Here is a 6,774-nt window from a genome sequence, read left to right on the forward strand (position 1 = left end):
TTGTCTTACATACATATAATAATTAGTGTGGTGGATATAATATCTTAATAATTTGTGTCTTTGTGTAGTTCCCATAAGTGTTTTTTATTCTGGAAAAAACATTAATCTAGGTAGCCAAAAAATTTCGATAAAAATATAGGACAATCCATTTGTTACACATTACTGAGAATTCTGAATGTCTGAGCCACATATGCTATATAAAAATATTATTATATTTATCCCTTATTCATATTTTTACTGTTTTTCTTTTTTCCTTTTTTTGTTTATTCATTTATTTATTTATTTATCTATATTTTTTAGATTTTTTTAACCTCTCTTTTTTTCTTTCAGTTAAATTTATATAACCAAATTTTATTACAAGAGACTATTAATTTATTTATTCATCTATGAAGGAGGAAACCGAAGACACACAGATGGAGACATGAATCATATTGTTTGTATTGTTTGTCCATGAAGTTAATATATGTATTGTCTTTATCTTATTAATGTGTTTTGTGCATAGTTATACATAACGTTGTAAATTTTAGATTTTTACCGTTGCAAATGTATGATGACTGTGGACATTTTGATATTATTTTATTCCCAGTAAATTATAATTGCAGATATATAATTTGATAAATTTGTTATTACAAAATTATTTGCCTAACTATTTACTATGAATTTTAATATATTGTAGTTAACTAGATATAGGTGATTTAGACAAACATAATTTTTTACTTCTTACCGTTGAAATAATTGCATATTCTAATTACATTATGGATGAGAAAAAAAGAAACAGAAAAACAAAAGCTCAAATACATTGTAAAAAAACTTCTTACTACAATATTATATAGATGTATGTATATATAAACTAATTCCTTACTATAAAAACTTCTAACTTTTTATATATTTTAACAATATTTTCTGCTGCAATGCGGGTGAATGACGTTATAAATATATTAAAGGAAATCCAGATTATCACTGTTCACATACACACTTTACTATTCATTGTATAGTGCACTTTTTTTTTTTCGGGTTTGCCCTTGCTCTTTCTTCTCTTCTCTTTGTTTTGTGCAACGGTGTTAGTGTCTTTTTCGTGCCAGGCATGGTGATTGTTTGTTTTTGCCCCTGCTTCCTGATGACTTTATTTCCTTAGGCTTAACTTTTTGGTCGTTTGGCCTCTGATGAAGCCCTCCACCTCATCTCTCTCTTTGATGGGTTTTGGTCTAGCCGCCGCTTTTATTTTTTCCTGTGAAAAGTTCGGCCTCCATTTTTTGCTTCTTTGTTCCTCTCATTTCTTGCTTCATCTTCATTATATGGATGTTTCTTGCCTTTGCTCATTTTCCGCTGTGTTGATTTGGGATTTTGTTTCGGATTTCTGTGGGGTTTTCGCGGAGTATATATTGTGTTATATGTTTTTTTTTTGTTTTACTTTCTTCTATAACTGTCGGCACTCTTTTTTTTTTCCTTCATTGTCTTCTGTTGCGCTTTTGTTGTTTTGATTTAGGATTCTGTATGGCCTCCTTTGTTCTTGCCGGTGTAAACATTTAGGGTTCTATGGGTCTTTTTTTTTTTAAAAAAAAAAGAGGGATTCATCGGCATTTCTTTAATTCCTTAAAATTTATGGCTATTTCTTATGTTGAGTTTTTTCCCCTTTTACTGATGATAATCCACTTTTGTTCGAGTGTTGTCTTTCGTCTAGCAGCTTATTCGTTTGGCTAGAAAGGGATTTACATGTGCATGATTGGATCTTCCCTATGGCTGATTTTCATAGGTAAATCTCGCATTTTTTTCTTCCTTCTATGCATTTTTATATTTGTTGACCTTGTTCTTGGATTCTACCTAAATCAGTTTCCTTTGCATTTAATTACTTGCTGATCTGTAGTGATGATCTCTAATACCTTTGCTGTTGATTTGTACTTCTACGTTGATGGTGTGTCCCGTTTTTGTTCCAGAAGCATTAAATGAATTGGAGATTTTTTTTCCTTTTATTGTTAGAAGTTTCTAGAAAATGTCAAAAATAAAAAAAAATCCCTGTATTTTTTTGTTCTTTTTTAAACTTATTTTACTCTCTATACTGATTATTGCTTGGGATTTTTTTACCGACTTTGTCCCTGGATTTTGCCTAAATAAGTTTCATTTGCATTTAATTACTTGCTAATATGTAGTGATGATCTGTTATACCTATGCCGTTGATTCGTACTTCTACGTTGATGGTTTGTCCCGTTTTTGTTCCAGAAGTATTAAATGAATTGGAGATTCTTTTTCCTTTTATTGTCTGGAGTTTCTAGAAAATTTGTCAAAAAATAAAAAAAAAAATCCCTATATTTTTTTGCTCTTTTTTAAACTTTTTTTTTTTTTACTCTATATACTGATTATTGCTTGAGATTTTTTTACCCCATTTCTTTCCAGCTTTTAGTCCTACACTTCTTTTATCATTTGTTTTAATTGAAAATTTTTTTTGCACTCTTTTTCCACCGACTTCCAACTGTTACATGTGCTATTATCATTGGTTATCTTCCTCTTTATATATATAGAAGATCCTGTTGTTATATCTTAGTTCGTTGAATAAATTGTGTCCTCGGTTTTGTTTTACATCTGACATCTTCCCTCATCCACTCCATCATTGATAATTTATTATTGTGCTTTACCTTGCCCTCTTAATTGGTCCATTATTTTACCTTTGTCTCTTTTACTCCTGTTTAGTTAGCTGACATTTCCTATTTAAAGCAGGTGTTGCAATATTTTAGGTAATATTAATGACTTTTGTCTATATATTTTTAATGTCTGTTGTTGATGATGAAGATATTAATTTGTCATATTGTTATTGGTTTGTATTGCATCTTATATTGCTGACAACAGTTCATTTCTTTTCATTGTCAATGGATTTTTGTCATGTATAATTGTCTTTCTTCATGTTGTTTATCTATTTTATAGCAGCATATATATATATCTCTTTTTACTTAACACAGTTAATCCTTACTTGGTTTCAATCTATGCTAATGATTGCTGCAGTCCATTTTTATCAATTTGTTGCCATGTAATTTATTCAGAAATTGCCCCAAATGTATTTCTACTTATGTAGATTCTGATTTTGTTTGTAGTTTTTTGTTTTACAAGTATCTGAATATCTTTTTTTTCCTTTTTTTTTTACTTGCTCTAACATTTTTGCATTTTTAGTTGCCTGGTTCCATCTTCGTCCATGAATATCTTTTTTTTCCTTTTTTTTTAACTTGCTCTAACATTTTTGCATTTTTAGTTGCCTGGTTCCATCTTCGTCCACTTACTGCTCAGTCTTTTAAACTGTCTCTTTCACTTATGTTTGGTTCGCCCATATTCCCTGTTTAAGGTAATTTTCATAGCGTTGCAGGTATTGTTGAAAACTTTTGCCCATATGCTCTCAATATTTATTATTGATATTGAATGTATTGGTTACTTTTGCTGCTACTACTTCCTATTGTCTATTATAGTGCTTAAAAAAATCTCTTTTTGTTGCCGTGACTATCAGTCTTTATGTTTTATTACTGTATAGTGATGGCATATTGATTTCTTAGTCATTTTTTCTCTAGTCACAAATATATGTGTACCTATTTTTTTTTAGCATATTTTATCTTTTCTTCCCTTTGGTGCGTGGCAATGATGATTACATTTGGTTTTGGGCTCTCAATTCTATCTAATCTGTCCAAAAATTGCTATGAATAAACCTCCTTATTTGGATCTTGATTTTGCCTATCCTTTTGGACTAAAACACTTTAAATATCTTATCTTCTTTTCTTTGGCATGTGGCAGTGATGATCATAATTAGTTTTGGACTTTTGAATTTGAATTAATCTATCCAAATTTTGCTATGAATAAACTCTTCCTATTTGAATTTTGATTTTTCGTATACTTTTGACTAAAACAATTTAAACGCCTTCCTTTTGTTCTTTTGCTCTTCTTTAGTTTAAGGCTATGACATTTGAGATGTCTATTTCAGTTGAATTCACATTTTCTATCTTTTTCTTTACTGGGTTTTTTCAATCTATTTCTTTCATGAACTTTGATTTTCAACACACAAACAACATCATTGTTGCTCTTTCATTTCTTAATTTTTTGCTTTTAATATTTCTGTTTTAAGTATTTGATTCAAAATCTATTCCTCCATATAATGTCTTCTTATCCTATCTCTTTGCTCTTTTAAGTCCTCTATTTGGAATTGATCATTTTCCTTTTTCTCTCCCCTTTGCCTGTACCATTTATTTCCCTGTTTTCTTTTGCTTTGCTTTACAAATGCTTATGGGTTTTCTCCTTGGCCTACGATTTCCCTATATGTTTTTGTTCTATATGCTTTCATTTTTCCCATTGTTTTGATAAGCCCTTACTCAGGCAAGTGTACATTAGGAGGAATAAAGGCTTATGAAGGGGCGAGGTCTGGTTGGGATGAAGTTGTTTTCAGCTTACAGTGGGAACTTGTAGTATTAGTAGTTTACTTAGAAAGCCGGTGAGAGGGGAATGTGTGAGGAAAGTATAAAAGGGGAGGGGTGAGGAATAGAAAGGGGTTATCGAGAATAATCAGGGCATTGTACAAATCTTGGAAATGTTCCAAGAAAGGGGAGGTAGCAGACCCTCGAAGATCTGCGGGCTTGTGTACATGTCCTGTTGCTAATAAAATTCTTCAATTGATTCTTTCTTTTCTTTCTCGATTCTTTCCATTTGTCCCTATCTAGATTTTGTCTCTAAGTTCGGTTCAGCTCTTATCATTTGGTATCAGAGCAAATTTTTTTCTCTGGGGGATAATGGCGGCCAGGAAAACTGAGGAGAAGTTCGAGGCGATGGAGAAGGAGATCCAACAGTTAGGGCTTCTGTGGAAAAAGAAATTGGTGAGGTAAGGGCTGAAATCAACCATAATGTGGCTGAAGTGAACCAGAATGTGTTGGATCTGAGCCGACTAGTGGAGGAGCATATGCGTCTGTTAACCGCGGCGGCGACAGCGATTCCGCCGGCGGAGGGTTCATGATCAGGAGCTGCGAGGGTTCGGGAAGAGGAAGTTGGGTTGGCCCAAGGTGCAAACTGCGAAATCACGGGTCGAACGGAGGAAGACGGAGAAATCGCGCGTGTTAGGGCTCGGTCGCGAACCAAATCCATCCCGATTTCAACCGTGACGGCCGAAATGGCCGACCCAGGGATGGCGAGACCGGCGACGGAGAACGAAGTCTCCGTGAAGGGCGGCACAGCGATTACCGAGTCAGAGGAATTTTCGAGGATGCTCAGGACTAGCACGAAGGCCAAAATGGTGAAGGGGGAGGAGGAAACCGCACGGGAAATGGAGGACCTAGGCTGAGGATGGATGGCCGATATGAGGGAGGCCGATTCAAAAATGGTGGCAAAGACAGTAGGTGCCGTTGGGAAGAAAACGAGGCTGGGGACTCCATGGATTTCCTGGGTAACTATGAGGAGCCGTGGGGAGGCGAGGAATTTTCACCGGTTCGGCGGAAACAGTTGGATTGCCCGCTATTCAGTGGGATAGATCCGGATGGCTGGTTGTTTAGGATGAACCAATATTTTTCCATCAACATGTTTTCTGAGAAGGAGAAGCTAATTACGGCGGGAATTGCCTTGGAAGCAGATGCATTATCGTGGTTCCAATGGCAGAATCAACGGCGACCTTTCATCAGAAATGGTGGCAAAGACAGTAGGCGCCGTTGGGAAGAAAACGAGGCTGGGGACTCCATGGATTTCTTGGGTAACTATGAGGAGCCGTGGGGAGGCGAGGAATTTTCACCGGTTCGGCGGAAACAGTTGGATTGCCCGCTATTCAGTGGGATAGATCCGGATGGCTGGTTGTTTAGGATGAACCAATATTTTTCCATCAACATGTTTTCTGAGAAGGAGAAGCTAATTACGGCGGGAATTGCCTTGGAAGCAGATGCATTATCGTGGTTCCAATGGCAGAATCAACGGCGACCTTTCATCACTTGGATCGACTTCAAGGTGGCTCTCTTACAACGCTTCCGTTTGTCATAGGAAGGGAACTTGTGTGAGCATTTTTTGGCGCTTAAGCAAACTGAAACGATGGCCGAGTATCGACGGAATTTTGAGGTATCTGCTGCCCCTTTACAAGAGGTACTGGAGGAAATCCTTTAAGGCATTTTTGTGAATGGATTGAGGGCTGACATCCGGGCTGAATTGCGTTTACTTAAGCCAGAGGGGCTCTTCGAAATCATGGACATGGCGCAGAGGATTGAAGAGAGAAATCTGTTGCTGCGAAGGGAGATGGGAGGGCCTCGGGTTTGGCGTCCTCTAGCGGTGGGGTTCACAGCCAATCCATCTGTGGGAGCCACAGTGAACTAGCCCCAAGGCAACCCTAATGTTGAGAGGCCGAGAAAGGATTTTCCGTTTTGAAAATTGTCCGATTCGGAGTGGCAAGAGAAGAGGAATAGGGGGCTTTGCTTTCGTTGTGACGAAAAGTTTTTGGTCGGGCATCACTGTAAAAAAAAGGGAGTTGCGAATTATGTTAGTTAGCGATGAGGATGACTGGGAAAACCAGGAAATTGAGTTGGAAGTGGCAAAGGGGGAGCTGAAAGAGTTGCTACAGACTGAGGTGATTGAGTTGTCGTTGAATTCCGTAGTAGGGCTGACCACACCAAAGACCATGAAGATAAAGGGGGAGATTGGTCACCGTGAGGTAATTGTTTTAATCGATTCTGGCGCTACGCACAATTTTATTTTCCTTACATTGGTTTCCGATTTATAATTGCTCCTACAACCGGTTTTGGGTCCAAACGGGCACGGGAGAGTCAGTACAAAGATAGGGAT

The 6,774-nt window shown here is 36.7% G+C and overlaps 1 long non-coding RNA gene across 1 annotated transcript in view; it reads left to right on the forward strand.

The window, feature by feature from the left end:
• The window catches only part of LOC112092882, a 3,710-nt gene extending 3,297 nt beyond the window's left edge, over window positions 1-413 (forward strand). The window contains exon 4 of the long non-coding RNA XR_002902801.1: window positions 393-413. This is a non-coding gene — a long non-coding RNA (uncharacterized LOC112092882). The remainder of the gene's footprint in view (window positions 1-392) is intronic.
• The last annotated feature ends 6,361 nt before the right edge of the window (window positions 414-6,774 follow it).

This window comes from Morus notabilis, unplaced genomic scaffold, assembly GCF_000414095.1.
Source record: "Morus notabilis unplaced genomic scaffold, ASM41409v2 Scaffold181, whole genome shotgun sequence".
NCBI lineage: Eukaryota > Viridiplantae > Streptophyta > Magnoliopsida > Rosales > Moraceae > Morus > Morus notabilis.